Source organism: Phymastichus coffea, unplaced genomic scaffold, assembly GCF_024137745.1.
Source record: "Phymastichus coffea isolate CEN01 unplaced genomic scaffold, Cenicafe_Pcof_1.1 PCOF00018, whole genome shotgun sequence".
Taxonomy (NCBI): domain Eukaryota; kingdom Metazoa; phylum Arthropoda; class Insecta; order Hymenoptera; family Eulophidae; genus Phymastichus; species Phymastichus coffea.
Genome location: NW_026706829.1, coordinates 118,228 through 135,743, shown reverse-complemented (window position 1 = coordinate 135,743; position 17,516 = coordinate 118,228). Strand labels below are relative to the sequence as shown.

General features: G+C 34.5%; 1 long non-coding RNA gene across 1 annotated transcript; it reads right to left on the bottom strand.

Moving 5' to 3' along the window:
- Positions 1–14,287: 14,287 nt before the first annotated feature.
- On the bottom strand, positions 14,288–17,190 carry LOC131675274 (uncharacterized). The gene is made up of 9 exons (XR_009303028.1): positions 17,047–17,190; positions 16,732–16,977; positions 16,358–16,580; positions 16,034–16,258; positions 15,813–15,961; positions 15,393–15,632; positions 15,030–15,316; positions 14,710–14,935; positions 14,288–14,617 (listed from the first exon to the last, which is right to left on the bottom strand). It is a non-coding gene; the product is annotated as an uncharacterized LOC131675274 (long non-coding RNA).
- Between the last annotated feature and the right edge of the window lie 326 nt (positions 17,191–17,516).

Here is a 17,516-nt window from a genome sequence, read left to right as displayed (position 1 = left end):
ATGCGGCGGTAATCACACTAGTAGTCAATGCAACAATAAAACACAAACATGTCCTAATTGCACATACCACAATACTAAATACAAAACTAAATTTGATACTAAACACAGTGTAATTGACAGCCAATCTTGTGAAATTTTAAAAGCAAAAATAAACAAATACATTGAAATGACGGACTACCCGATAATGCCAACACACCAACGCTACTTCGGAAAAATAGAACACCCGGCTGCAGAAAAACCAACAATTAACGCGCGTCCTGCTCTATCAAGCGGCGCATCATTAGCGTCATTAGCCTCCATATCCTAGCTCAACTTACATGGTAACAATAATACGAAATACAAATAAAAATGCATCCCATCGATGAAAATATTAGCAACGAAATTATTATTAATAACACTGATGAATTAAATGAGCACATAATAACAGAAAAGGAAATTATTATCTGTGTTAATATCAGAAGTTTGAATGCCAATTACACCAAACTTCTAACATTTATAAACAACCTACAAAAAAAACCAAGTGTTATAATATGTACTGAAACATGGAATTTACAACATTTCCTAGTCTTCAATATTGAAGGATACAGTATGTACTATAATAACAGTAGTATTAATAAGGCTGATGGCGTGGTGACCTATATCAGAGACGACATAATTGAATCAACAGAAATAATTCAAATACAAAATTTAAAAATTTTACAAACTACAATACAGTTAGAAAATGAAAAAACTATACTGTTAGCAGCTATATACAGATCACATGACCTACACAAACCACAATTCATACAATCGATCAAAACATACATAACTCAACACATAAAGAAAAAAAATTCAATATTAATAGGCGATTTCAACTGCGACATTTTAAGCCAAGATCCTTGGGATCAAGAATTCTTGCAAATGTTAATGGAAAAAGGACACCATCCAGGATTTAATACGATTACCAGACCTTCGCTGGACAACAACAACAGTGGAACATGCATTGATAATTTTTTTATAAAAATGGAAAATAACGCATACAAAACTTTCAACGTCAACACCCCGTTCAATTACCAATATGCATTAATAATGGCGTTGCAGAACCAAACAAAAAGCATAAATCACTCACATAATAAAAAACAAATTAATTACCGAAAACTTCAACATATAGCTCAAACTATAAATTGGAATGAAAATAGTGAAACTAATGATACAAATCAATCTATCAATAACTTAATCATGAAAATACAATATTGCCTTAAACAGGCAGAAAAGAAAAATGTCACAATCAAAACTATTAAAGCATGAAGCCAAGAAAAAAATGGATCACCAAAGGCATAATAAACTCATGTAAAACTAAAGAAAACCTATATATTGAATGGAAATATAATCCTCACGATACAACAACAAAAAATAACTATAAAAATTTTATCAAAATTTTAGATAAGATAATTGCAATAGCAAAAGAAAATTACGATAAAAAAATCATAGAAATGGTGCAACATGATCCTAAAAAATTATGGTCAGTTGTCAACAACAAACTAGGGAGAAATACTCAAAATAATAAAACTATTGATTACATCACGGACAAAAATAATAGAATCACCAATCCAGAAGAAATTGCAAACAAAATGAACACATTTTTTTGTGAAATCAGAACGGAACTTAGCAATAATATAATACAACCGCAAAATGCAACGCTCAACCTCCCAAAAATAAACCCGAAAACAATATTTTTAAATTTTACAAATGAACAAGAAGTAAAGAAAATAATTGGCAGACTAAAAAACAAAAAAGGAGGAGTTGATGGAATTAATTCATTATTATTAAAATCATTAATCCACTACGTATCTGAACCACTTGCACTTGCTATAAATAAGTGCATTATTAATGAAACTTGGCCTGATGCTTTAAAAGAAGCGAATATTATACCAATTCACAAATCAAAAGAAAAACATTTAGCAAATAACTACAGACCTATTTCTCTAATCTCCAACATAGCTAAAATCTTTGAAAAAATAATACATAGAAGAATTCAATCTTTCATTGACAACTGTAATTTGCTTTCCACAAATCAATTTGGCTTTCGAAAAAACAGAAGCACAAAACATGCACTAAATTATATTTCAAACAACATTTATGAACAATTAGATGCAAGTAAACCTATAGCAATAACTTTTCTGGATCTTGCCAAAGCCTTCGACACAGTTGACCACAAGATACTGTTACAAAAATTATACAACTATGGTATTAGGGGTAGTGCCTATAACCTTATCAAAAGCTATCTAACAAATAGAAAACAATGTGTGAAGGTAAATAATGCAAGTAGCGATAAACAAATAGTAAAAATGGGTGTTCCACAAGGAACTATATTGGGTCCGCTACTTTTCCTACTATACATAAATGATCTACTAACGATACTACCAGAAAAATCCATACTATCTTTTGCAGACGATACAGCAATCATAGCAAAAGGTAAGAATTGGAAAGAAGCTGAAACTAATATGAACAGTTATCTAAAAATAGTGGGAATTTGGCTTGCTCTTAATAAACTATCTTTGAATATAGACAAGACAACGTACATGGAATTTGGAAATTATCATGACAGTACGCCAAAAAACCTGAAAATTGAAATCTTAGGACATCCAATACACCGAGTTGAAAACACAAAATATCTTGGAGTTACTTTTGATAGTAATATGAAATGGTATTTACATCTACAAATCCTATACCAAAAAACAAAATATCTAACATTTGTCCTATATAAGCTATCAAAAATAATGAATACCACTACATTAAAAATGATCTACTACGCACTCTTTCACAGCATAATGACCCATGAAATTATAGCTTGGGGAGGAGCGTACACAGGTCGAATTAAAGTAATACAAAACTTGCAAAACAGACTACTAAAAATAATCTATAAAAACCAATTTGTGACACATGAATACCCACTTAACTTAGATCAATGCTTTTCATTGGAATCTCTATTATTCCACTACGATACTTTTAAGGACAAATATATTGGAAAAGAAAGAAAAACAAGATTCGCCTCAATCCAACACCCAAAAAGAACACTAACTATCAGCATAAAAAACAGTTATGTAAGAGCAATTACGTTATACAATAAACTACCAAATGACTTGGAAACAATTAACAACACGACAACTAGGAAAAACAAACTTAAAAAATGGATCAAAGGAAACCCAATATGGCAAATAGATTAAACTGCAAAAATATAAAACAATTAATTGATCTCTATAGTACTCTGTATCCGACATCGGAAGTCCATGAGGATGCAGTAGACCACAACAAATTAATACTAGATATTAGAACATTTATTTGTGCAAATAACAATTGCAATTTATCTCCAGCAAGATTAACAAACTTAGAACGTATCATCTACAAAAGAACCATGAATGCAACAACAGGATATTTCACTACAGCCAGACAGATGCTAAATAGAACATGTGATTAAAATAACAAATCACGAATATCTTTATACAAATTATTAATTAGTTTTAAGTATTAGTATTAGTTTATTAAACATGCCAGACCAGCGCACAGGAAGAAATTCCTCTGCTGGATTACATGTAATGTAATGTAATTGTATATTATTAATCATTATTAATGTATATTTACTCTGGACTTAAATAAATAAATAAATAAAATAAATATGTGAAGATTGTAGGAAAAAGTTTTACATAAACGAAAAATTTCCTGATCTGTATACTATTAGTATGCCTAATTATTAAAAACTTGAATTAACATTCAATACTCCAACTACTTCTGAAAAACCATGTGTATGTGAGTTGTCTAACATAGTTAGAGATCAACGTGCAATTAATCTGCAAAAAATCTTCTATTGAAATTAATAAAAAGAATGCTCCAACAAAAAAGATAGCTACGAACTATAGACGTACAGATTGTCTATAGGTGATTGGATAAAGTAAAGCAAACAACTATACTCAAAAACTGTCTTTACTTAACTCGAATTTAGTACATCAAAAATAGAAAGAATAATTTGCCGTTTAACGGTGAAATCGGCCGTTCCCGTCTGGGTAGCTCACGGCCGTCCGCACAAATTATTTATTTTGGGATTCGGGAAGCAAAAGACGTTCCCACGACTGAATAACGCGTCGAGCAAAACCTTCTTAAACGCACGGATTCGAAATCGGGGTGAGGAGTGATACAGCGGCGAATAAACAGAACACCGGATTAACACACTAATCCTTTACTTGTCAACAATCGACTACAAGACGACGATCTCACGCCGATATACTACGAGCGGCACAATAACAAACGCAAACGCGAAGGTGTATCGGTGGCTGGTCAGCCTGCCGATTCCCTTTTTAAAACTAATTATTACAAGGAATGCCCGATAAACAATTTTTGCCGTTATTTCATCGACGGGGTTGCCGGCAGATCTGCCATATTACCTACTCATCAGCTGTTGCCCAAACATGCAAAAGAGTGACAAGAGAAATACACCGGCCTTGAGGTTCAGCCTCCAACGGCTACAACGCTTTGCAGTCTGACTTCACTGATGCGCTCCTTTTCGCTGACCACCTCGCTGCTTATTGTCATTGCTATGTTATTTTCGCTGCTGTTTATTCTCTTGCTCGTTCTCTCGTTTGCTCTACCAAGATTGCTGCCTGAACCTGTTGTTATACTCGATTTTATTGTTGTTGTTGCCTCCGTTGCAGTTGCCGTTGTTTCTGCTGTACTTCGATAGCTCGGTGTCTGCAGCAGCGACGAAGTCCATTCACGCGCGTATCCGCGCACCTCGCCGATTACCCACACGCACCGGTGCCGGGTATCCTTCGGGACACAGCTGGGCGTAACCCAGCCACAACACTCTAATTCTCGTCCGCAAACCGGGTATGTCTCCGAAAACGAATGTTGACGAGGTCGTGGGGACAACTCCGGAAAACCGTTGACTTTGGTTTAATCCGCGCGCGTGACTTTCTCTGCTAAAACCCAGCAGACTCTCTCAAATTTTCGCAGTGATCCGCAACTAGAGCACTTTCTCTCTCTCTCTCTTCGTCTTCCGCGCCATTTCGATCGTTTCAGCCGTCAGCTCAGCCCGTACACAGCACCTCAAAACAAAATCCAAGCATAAGTGTGCGTACCACACGCACACACTCTCAGCTTGGCGCCGCGCACGGATATTGACGAGAGCTAAACGGATGAAATCGGACTAGCCGAGATTCTCCGTTACAGGATTATTCTGATGAGAGGACGGAAAAGGTAATGAACATCTCTAAAATGAACTCGTTCTCAGTTGGTAATTAATATTGCTTTGTTAACAAATCAATAAGGTTTCAACTAATTGTTGAGGAACTACTTGCAAATGGAGTAAAATAAGGCAAGCTTAGCTTCATTAATTTTATCTCGCAGTCTGTCTTAAGAAACTGCACTCTTTTACTAGGTCGAAGCAGCTTATAAAGGCTAAGTGAGGGCGCTGTCAGCAAAGTGAGGTGCTGCCAGAAAAATAAGGGCACTGCCAACAAAGTAAGGGCGCTGCTTAGTGATGAGAATCCGATGACGCTGCAAAAAATTTTATTTTCATGAAGTTGTATTGTATCTATATTGTTCATATAACTATGATCAAAATTCACAGTCGGCATTCCCATAGCATATTGGTCGTAGCTGTATAAACGATATAGATGTGATACGATTTCGTGAAAATGAAATTTTTTGTAGCGTCATCGGATTCTCATCACTGGCGCTGCAAACAAAGTGAAGGCGCTGCTAGCAAAATGAGGGTGTTGCAAACAATACTATCAGCTTTGTAGGTAGCATATGGAAAGGATAGCTAAAATGAAAGAGTAGGGATGTGACAAGAATCACTCTTCCTTTGTCACCAATTATTTTGCGGGGTAAGTGAGGCGCTTTCGCTCAAGGCAATTGAGGGAGAAATGAGAGGATAGGTCATAAATAAATTATACAATGACATGAATCAAATTAAACTTACAACCTATTATTATTAATCATTATTCACACTAAACATACGCGCGCATAACATCGTCTAAATTACTGACCAACTAACTACAAAATAGAATAGTAAACTACTTATAATATTCACAAATAAATATTTCGCATTTCATCCTAATACCTAATCGCGCTAATTTTCATCCTAATACCTATTACAAAGTTACTTTAAAACTACGCGAACCAATACCGGATAAATTGCCCGGCACGTGGGCGCCTGGACAATTCGCCGGTCGCAACTTACACTACTATAAATTAAACTTAAGCGCGAATACTAAGAAAACTACTTCAAGAAAACTTAAATTTAGAGCCTACTCAAGCAATATCAAATAATCTGAAATATAGAAATATAATTAGGGCATTATTATACATAAATACGGGTAAAGGATTGGACGTGAGTTGTAGTGTAAATTATTTGAGTAGATTCCAAAACTGTTATAATGACACTCACTAAAAATATGCATTAAGAATTCTGAAGTATCTTTATTTAACAAAATACCTTAAATTGACTAATACAAGAAATTAAGTGTAGAAGAAATGGATTGTTTTGTTGATGCTGACTGAGCTGAAGATAGGAACGACAGAAAATCAACGATTGGATATGTAACTAGAATATTTGGAAATGTTGTATATTGAAAATCTAGAAAACAAAGTAGCCTTATTAAGTTGTCAACAGCTGCAAAATATGTAGCTTTATCAGTTAGTGAAGTCAAACTTATTAAAAATTTATTGACATTATATATTCAGAGTGAATATAGAAAAACCGATAAATATTTTTGAAAACAACTCTGGTGCTATTGCTATAGCCAAATTCGGAAACTTGACTAAAAATTCAAAATATACAGAAATACATTACCATTTTGTAAATGAATACTATAAATCATTAATATTTTCATATTATAAAATAATATGAACATATTACGTGTGCTCTGCTAACATAAACGCGCTCATACATACATACACATCGAAAAGACTCCGGTAGAATAAAACCTCTAACATTTGGCTACGCTTTCAAAATATATTTAACAATAAGTTTTCCTCAACAATTCTAGGGGATGTTTTAAAGCGTTATCGTTAGTTTCCTTATACATAAGAATGTGTGTGTGGGGGGGGGTGTACATGTATATGTATATACGAGGGTGGTCCGATAAGTACTTAGCTTACAAAAGAAAAACGAAAATTTTGGAAAAGTGGCGTTTTATTTTTCAACATAGTCTCCTTTTAGTTCGATACACTTGGCCCAGCGATGCTCCGACTTCTTTAACCCGTCTGAAAAGTACGTTTCCTCGAGGTCTGAAAAGTAGGCTTCCGTGGCAGCGATTACCTCCTCATTCGACTCAAATTTCTGCCCGGCGAGTGACTTTTTCAAGTTTGGAAACAAAAAGAAGTTGCACGGGGCTAAATCTGGAGAATACGGTGGATAGGGCAGCAGTTCGTAGCTTAATTCGATCAATTTGGCCATGGCGACGGCGGAGGTGTGAGCCGGTGCGTTGTCATGATGGAAGAGCACTTTTTTCTTCGCCAAATGGGGCCATTGTTTCTGCAATTCGACGTCGAATCATCCCAATAATTCGGCATTGTACAGCCCTGTGACTGTTTTGTCCCTCTCCAGGTAGTCGATGTAGATCACACCTTGTGAATCCCAGAAAACGGTGGCCATCATCTTTCCGACCGATGAGGCAGTCTTCGCCTTCTTCGGAGCACTTTCGCCGGGTAAAGTCCACTGTTTCGACTGTTCCTTGGTCTCTGGTATATACCAGTGGATCCATGTTTCGTCGACTGTCACGAAACGACGCAGAAACTCCTTCGGATTGCGCTTAAACAGCGTCAGACATTGCTCTGAAGTTGTCTCACGGTTGCGCTTGTTGTCCGGAGTGAGCAAACGCGGCACCCATCGCGCCGACAGCTTTTTCATGCCCAAAATTTCATGCAGGACATGACCCACGCGGTATTTTGAGATGCCTACGATCTTAACTATCTCGCGCACCTTCAATCGTCGATCTGCCAATACGAGATCGTGAATTTTTGTCACGTTATCCTCCGTGGTAGCCGTTTTTGGAGCACCTGGATGTGGCTCTTCAAAAATCGACATGCGACCACGTTGAAACTCGTTAAACCAATTTTTGACAGTCGACATCGAAGGAAAAGAGTCACCGTACACAGCATCCAAGCGCTTTTTGATTTCGCTGTGCCATTTCCCTTCCAAAAACAAGAATCCAATCACCGACCGATACTGCTCTTTTTCCATGTTTCAAAAATCAACGGACACACTTGCTTTCACACACTGTCAAAAATAAACTACAACTCTGATCCGGCTGAAATCTTGACAGTAACCATCGAGAAGGTTGTACTACGTGATAGAATATTTCTTATGCGAGAATGGCACCATCGGTCGGTGAGGCTAAGTACTTATCGGACCACCGTCGTAACACTACGTAAAATATTATTGTTTGGTTTTAAAATAATTGATATTTCATTAAGCATTAACGTTTCTTGTAGAAAACGTTCAATATCTTCTATCTCATAGCTACCTGTCGGTAAAACGATTTCACCAACGCAAAATTTATTATTGCCTACGTCAATATTTTGTATTGAATTAAATGTTAATAGCTCCACTAAGCTTAGTACATATTTTTTATTAGGCGACAGCACTATTGACGCAAAATAATTTGCATCAAGAACTAATGAATTACCTGACAAACTCAACGTTAGTGTTTTCTCCATCATAGTTTTTTATTAAATAACTGTTTTCTCATTCATTACATCTACTTATAGTTTATTCGAAAGAAATTTTAGGCAAAGATTTCCGTAGTTATAGGTATTGAAATCTTGATATCTCACATTGCTATATGTGAATCTTTTGACTTTGAGATAGAGTAATAAATCTATAGGAGTTTGAAGATCACAAAAACTATCAAAGCATGTAACTTCATCACCTTTTTTTTTTGATGCCACCCAGTGCATACCTGGTTCATTTTTGTCATCCAAATTGATAACAGCTGATTCTTGATAGTAAGATTCGTCGAATAGTAAATCGCTACGCAAGAAAACACCTCGAAAATTTGCAATTTTTAGTATTATAGCACGTTTTTTTATATCTAAATCAGTCAGAGCGCATTTATGAAAAACTATTATAAAGTTTTTTTTTTTCTTAAACCTTATCCGCTCACATGTGGTTTGAGGTGGAAACCATAACTTTTACTATGAGGCTTTAGATAAAGACATTGACCTATAGCAATAGCTTCCATAGTTTTGTTATATCTTTGAGCCCCTTTCAGCTCACTTTAAGCAGCTTTAGCGCTGTTCACAGCTTTCGCTATTGAAGCTGCTCCTCCGTTCAAAGCTCCAGTGGCTCTTCAAGCAGTAAATGATACAGTGCCGCTCACGCACTTTTACCCCCCCACGGGCAAAATCAGTCTAACTTCAAAGTTTTATATCTCTGGTAGAAATTAACGTACAGAGACGCGCGTGGGTGCGTTTGAAAGGTCTTTCGGAGAGCTTTCAAATGATATGATTCACGGTTGCCATCGATTGTTTTTTTAAATTTTGCAACAATTATGCAAAATTGAAAATTCTGAAATTTTTTTATTATTTTTGACAATTAGCCAATTTTGGAAAAAAAATCGTACGAAAATTTGAAGTACACCATTTTTTAGCTATTACCAAGCCCTATCTGAATCACTCATCAAAAATTTATTTTCGTCAAATATGACGCGCGCACGGACATTTTTTCCTGGAAGTGACAGTTTTTTTCAACATTTTTTATCTCCGTCAAATTGTAACAATCGAAAAAAATTTATAGGAGAAAAAATGTTTGTTGTTTCACGTAGAATACTGCAATAATTTTTTTTTTTGGTTTTTCGAAAAATTTTTTTTTTCGGTTTAAATTACTTTTCAAGGTCGAAAAAAAAAAGATTTTTTTTTTTATGTAATTTACGATACTTGTTATGTAGTATTATTGAATGGGTGGAAAAAAATTTTTTTTTGTGGTTTCTCATCTTTTTAGCGTACCGACTGTGAGAAAAAAAAATTGAAAAAAACCGAACAAAAAAATTTTTCGAAAAACCAAAAAAAAAATTATTGCAGTATTCTACGTGAAAAAACAAACATTTTTTCTCCTATAAATTTTTTTCGATTGTTACAATTTGATGGAGATAAAAAATGTTGAAAAAAACTGTCACTTCCAGGAAAAAATGCCCGTGCGCGCGTCATATTTGACGAAAATAAATTTTTGATGAGTGATTCAGATAGGGCTTGGTAATAGCTAAAAAATGGTGTACTTCAAATTTTCATACTATTTTTTTTCCAAAATTGGCTAATTGTCAAAAATAATAAAAAAATTTCAGAATTTTCAATTTTGCATAATTGTTGCAAAATTTAAAAAAACAATCGATGGCAACCGTGAATCATATCATTTGAAAGCTCTCCGAAAGACCTTTCAAACGCACCCACGCGCGTCTCTGTACGTTAATTTCTACCAGGGATATAAAACTTTGAAGTTAGACTGATTTTGCCCGTGGGGGGGTAAAAGTGCGTAAGCGGCACTGTAGATTTAAAAAAGGAAGCGCTCCACAAACTTTACCGGGAATAGGTAAAATACATGGTATATTTATTTTACTCCTACCGTCGGCCTTTTTCATAATTAAAGAAAACAGTGAGCAAAACCTTGACATTTGATCGAACTTGACGTGCCTTTTTCGATCTTGGCTCTTCAGGAGTCTTTCATTGGGATGATGGGGTTTAGTTTCGACGTCATAACTATAAACCCATGATTCGTCACTAGTTACAACTCTTTTAAGCATATCAGGATCATCATTGACGTAATTTAACAACTCTTGAGCGATGTTCTTACGACGGTCCTTTTGTTCAATATAAAGCAATTTCGGAACAAATTTTGCTGCTAAACGTTTCATGCCCAAAACGTCAGAAAAAATTTAATGACACGAGCCAATTAGAGATGCCGACGTCTTCAGTTATTTCTTTAATAGTGATTCGACAATTTTTTAACACTATTTGTTTCATTTCTTCAATACTTTCACTTTATTGAAGTGCTGGAGCGTCCAGAGCGAGATTCGTCGTCGGTGCCTTCTCGGCCATCTTAAAAGAGCTTATATCACTTGTAAACATTTTTTGACTTAAAGTTGACTCACCGTATGCCACTGTTAACAATTCAAGTGTTTTGGAGCATTTAATTCCATTTTTTAGACAAAATTTTATGTAAACTCTTTGATCCATTATTTTCGACAGCAGAAAATCGCCGAGCACAAAAAACATGTCTAACGTTTCTGTCTCGCAAAAAAAAATAAACATTCAAACTGGCTGAAATTGTGAGCATATATGAGAGACATACGAGGTGTGCTCAAAAAGTAAGGTGACATTTCAAATTTGTTTTGTTATGTTGGTACACTCTTCCCGAACATCTGTACCAAGTTTCAAGTGTATAGCATTTTTTGTTTGGTTGTGAGAGGCGTAAAGGTTATAAGTGTTTTGCGTGTTCGGCGATTTCTTTCTATCGAAAAATATGGATCAAAGGATTTGCATCAAATTTTGTGTAAAAAATAAAATAAAGTGCTCCGAAACACTTGAAATGTTGACGGTGGCATACGGTGAAACTGTTCTGAGTAAAAAAAATGTTTACAAGTGGTACAAACTCTTCCAAGATGGCCGGGAAGATGCCAATGACGAGCCTCGCTCTGGACGCCCAAGCACGTCAACAACTGATGAAAACGTTGAAGCAGTGAAGAAAATTGTTCTGGAAAATCGTCGAATCACTATCAGAGAAGTTGCTGAGGATGTTGGTATATCGCTTGGCTCGTGCCGTGAAATTTTTTTTAACGTTTTGGGCATGAGACGTGTGTCAGCGAAGTTTGTTCCGAAATTGCTAAATTTTGACCAAAAGAACCGTCGCATGAGCATCGCTCAAGAACTGTTGAATGACGTCAACGACGACCCAGATGTACTCAAAAGGGTCATAACTGGTGACGAATCATGATTATGATATCGAAACCAAAGTCCAATCATCCCAATGGAATAACCCAGATGAGCCAAGACCGAAAAAAGCACGCCAAGTTCGATCAAATGTCAAAGTTTTGCTCACTGTTTTCTTCGATTACCATGGCGTGGTGCATCAGGAGTTCTTACCATATGGACGTACGGTTAATAAACAGTATTATCTTGAAGTAATGCGCCGTTTGCGATAAGCAATACGAAGAAAACACCCATAATTTTGGAAAAACATTTCATGGCTTTTGCATCACGATAATGCCCCTGCTCACTCATCTTTGCTTGTGAGAGATTTTTTGGCCAAAAACAACACCACAATCATGCCTCAGCCATCATATTCACCGGATTTGGCCCCGTGTGACTTTTTCTTGTTCCCTAAACTAAAGAGACCTATGAAAGGACGGAGATTTGCAACGATTGAAGAGATAAAGACTGCATCGCTGGAAGAGCTCAAGGCTATACCGAAAAGTGCTTATGAGAAGTGCTTTGAGGATTGGAAAAACCGTTGGCATAAGTGTATTGTATCTGAGGGGGATTACTTTGAAGGGGACAACATAAATATTGATAAATAAATAAATATTTTTTCTTAAAAATACAAAGTCACCTTACTTTTTGAACACACCTCGTATACAGAAGAGGAGGAGACAAATTAGAGTCATTTACAGATTCAAGCTTCAGAGATCAAACAGACTCTACCTCCACAGGTGGATACATAATCAAATTATATGGAAATACAGTAGCATGGAGAAGCTACAAACAAAATTATGTATCACTTTCCACCTGTCAAGCAGAATATCTGACGATGAGTGAAGCATGTCAAGAAATAATATCACTTGACAAAGCCATAAGAGACATGACTGGAAAAACATACTTTCCAGCCACCATCTGGTGTGACAATGACTCAGCTGGAAAATGCACTCAGAAATATGGATCTCACAAGTTGAAAAACTTTGATGGTGAAGTTCCAGAAATTCAGAGAAAATTCAGAGAACAGACCGGAAGCAAGATTCACATGGCAGTAACTCACGAAGATTATGTTAAGAAGTTTGCCTTAGAAAACAGAATAGTGGTCAAATGGGTAGAAAGTAAAGAGAACATAGCTGACATTATGACGAAACCTCTACCAGCACCACAACACATATACTTAAGAGACAAAATAATTAATTCAGAGTCTACACAAATAAGTTAATAAAATTTTATATGTATCTATTTTACGGAATCCCCTAACAAGGAAAATCCAGAGTAAGGCTCACGACGGGAGGGAGTGAGAATGTACGTCGTGACCACCACTGGAGGCGCCACCTTCCAGCGGCTTGGTTTTGGCGCGGCTCGGAGGGAGAGAGTAAAATGCTCTCTCTCACTCTCTGCTTAACGCTGATTACGAAAGCAACGTTTAGTTTTTGAGAAAACTTTTAAGAGTTTCTTCTTGTTCAATTGTAACTTAGCAGTGTGGGCAGTGTTTCTTTAGCCTATATTTATATTTAAGAGTTAATAAAGAGCTCAGTTAATAATCTTGTGTTCATTAAATATATATATATATATATATATATATATATATATATATATATATATATATATATATATATAAGTGCCTATATATAAATAAAGCGAGCTCCTCTAACAATAAGAATAATAAACAATTTTTGTTTTATTTTTTAATGGTAAGAGCCCCAACTATCGCTCTCACCTGTGAGGTACTTCCATTTGAGTATCATCACTTGTGAGTCCATTAGAACAAGTCGAAACCTGCTTTAGTAGAAATACCTGTAACTTCTTTACCTCTTCACAATATATTATATAATAAATTTATTGTACAAGCTTAATTGAAATAAAGATACCCTAGTAAAAAAATCCTTAATGAATCTGCTCTGAAATCAGTTCTGATTTTTCTCTGATTATGTTCTGAATAAGTTCTGATAGTGTTTTGAAACTGCTCTGATGTTGTTCTGATTTTGTCCGAAATCGCAGCTCTGAATCAGAGCACAATCGGAGCAAAATCAGAGCAAAATTAGAGCACTATCAAAACTTATTCAGATCATTATCAGAGCTGAAAACAATATTTGGAAACTATGAATAAGGTATCCAATTTATTATTTATAAAATAAACAATTATTTATTATTATTTCCATTGTTGTTAATCCAATCAACATTTTTTATTAAACATTATTATGTTTGAAAAAAATAAGAAAAAATAATTTAGGTACGAAATAAAATACACATTATTTTATTTTCCATCGTGTAGAAATTTATTTAAATATTTATATTCAAGACTTAGATTACTACAATAACTGTAATTGGATGTACTGTCCGTTTTGTTTATGAAATAAATAAATAAATAAATAAATAAATAATGTTTCTTAACTGACGAAAACTTAAAAAATTAAACTTTACCATGTTGTCTGTAAAATAGAAGACTGGATGTTTTTGAATTCTTATTAAACATACAAAAATCAATTAAACATCCTTCCAAGTCTTTCTCTTTTTTTTTCTTTTCTGTTTAGTTGATTCCGCTCCTCGTATTGGCGAAGTTGATACTGAATTTCTTCCGCCATGTAATGGTCTAAGCTATGCAGTATGCCCTTCAAATCTCGCTCGTACAACCAATATTCATGGAAAATTAAAATCCAATATTTTAAACATTCTACAAGTAAAAAAAATTATGTACAGTAGAAGCCAGGTAAACTTTTGTGAAATAATTGTGTAATTCATTTTAAAATATTGGAAAATACTTACGATAAATAGATTTCATTTTCGTGGGAGTCATTGGCGTTCTTTTTCTACCGGTGACAGATTTCATGAAATTATCCTTCACTTCAGTAGCCCTATCTATAATTTCCTCTCCCCAAAGAGCTCGAGATAAATTTTTTGCAAAGAGACTTGGATTTTTCGATTTTTTAATATTCCTCCAAGACTTTCGGGCAATTGAATGATTCCACCCAGTGTGGATCATTTTAGTTACCTGAAAAAAGTATTTACATTATTATAAAACAAGACTAAACACAGGAATATCCTCATTTCAAATTACGTAGAAATATAATTTTTGTCACACTTACATTGTCGTCCTCGTCACAATCTGACCACTCTTCAAATACTTTTAATTCTGTTTCTCCTATGTCAGAATCAGATAAATAATTACTGTAAAATTCCTCTTCATCTGGTCGCTGAACTCGATGTCTGTCTCGATTCACGGGATATTTACGTTTCAAGGAGAAGCGATTCTTTCGCGATTGCGTCCTGGTTCCTTGGTTTTGTCCATTGGCAGACTGATGTGAAAATTTTCGTCCTACCATTAGGCTGTTGTTCATTTTGTGCTTGTGAGTATGACTTGGTTCTCGTTCGTCTGTAATAATTTAATTATTACTAGAAATAAAAAATACAATGTGCATATATTGTTTTCATATTGCAATCAACATTACCAATATCAAATAAATTTTTTCTAATAGTCGAGCAAGAAACTGTAGGAGCACGTTTGGGCGACACCGGTATATCTTTATTCTGATTACTTTTTTGCGCATTTTAGATTCGAGCTCTTAATGCTTCCGTGTCTTCATACAGTTCATTATCACCTTCATTGTCAGATTCGCCAATGTCACTCCCACCATTATAGCCAGAATCGTTATTAACTATTTCAGAATTTTGTGTCATCATTGTCAACGCTGAAATTTAACATGTTATTCTTTTTTAGAATGTCAATTCGCTTAACGAAAGGTTTATGAGTTTGAGCAGTTTTAACAATTTTCCGATTTGTAGAAGACTAGAAAAAAAATCAATGTAGTCTTCATCGTTAACAGGTCAGCTATTATTGAAAAAAAACTTACTGTTGTAATTAAACGTACCTCCTTTTTATTGATGGTCTTAACACCATGCAGAGAACTGTTACTGTTTTGTAAAGTTGATTCTTTCGTTTTCAAATCGCTATTATTAAATTTAGTTTTATTAAAACGTTTGGATTTATGTAGACATTCAAAAATCAGTGTTTTCTTATCTGAAAAATTCATAAATACGAATTATAAAATACCATTATGCGAAAATTCATGTTTAAGAAATGCGTACATACAACCAATTGCATAAATTTCAATGGCGGTTCGTTTATGGTTACGTTGATCAATTAATGTGTATGGTATCTTTGGTTCAAAGTCTTCCTCTTTTTCTGGAGGAGATTCTAAGAATTCACTAATCTGATCGACTTGCACAATCAATTGTTTCTCATGTCGAATATCCCTGACAAGAGCATGAGTCATATTCATAAACTATTGCAGCAGACGGTTGCAATTATCTAACACTATAAAAATATAAGTTAGTATTAATTGATGAATAAATGTTCTCATCAAATTGAAAAATAAAAAAAAGTTTCTTGAATTGAACATATAAATATACATACGTCCTACTGCAAAAATTTGTATATCTCTTTAACAGTCCCTCAGAATCGTAAGATTCGTAAATAGCGTATTGGTCAAAATCCAGTGAGTGATTAAAGAGCCATAGTTTATTTACAACATCATTCAACGATAAAATAACAATGCTCCCAGTATCGATGTATCTTATTACGGCATGTGTGGGAGACTCTAATAATGATCTATACAGACTCTCCATCTCGCCTTCATCTACAAAAATTATAAAATCGTGATAAAAACGAAATTTACAAAATTTTTAAATGTTGAGAAGAGTGCCAAACAGCAGTCAATATTTCAAGTATTATACAAGCTTAGTTTATGAAGCCAAAAAATATTGAAATGTAGAATGAAAAATATTTACCACCAAACGCCTGTATGTACACTTCCTCAAAAGAATTATTATTGCTAGAATTATTGTTGCTACATTTCACACAATACGATTTTGAAGAATCAAATCTCGTAGGATATAAGGGCACAAAAGATTTAAATTCTTCAATATCATAGATTTTAATAACTTGAAACGTTTGGTTATACATCCATTGTACCACAGCATGAGTTAGTTTAGAACCAGCAGTCACATTCATAATAACATTCATCATTTTATAATCTGAAAAAAACAATGTACAAGTTTAGTATATTAACTTAAATACATGTAAACAAAACATGAATCGAGTACCTCCAACAGCAACAATTTCTACTTCATCAATTTTTCTGCCTTTTTGTATAATATACGGTGTGTAGACATCAAAATCTCTGTAAGTCTTTGGTGCAAAATGCTTAATATCACTGATTTTTGCAATCTCCAATTCTTCTGACTCGATGTTAAATACACAATCATATGTGATTTCAGCCATTATTAATAATTCTATAAAACATAAATTCTGTTGAAAAAATAATATATTAGTGAATACTTCTTTTAAAAAAATCTACTATGCTAGACAGACTTTAAGCCTATCTTACTTTACTTCTTCACAATTTATTTTGATTTTATTATCATTAAAGATCTTATATTTTCTTTTTGCTCGATAAAATATTTACTTGCAAAGCCAAGTATCTGACTATACAAGGTATGAACATACGTACATTACAGATAACATTTGTATTGAAATAAGTAAATATTATATTTAAATAATCTTGTTATAAATT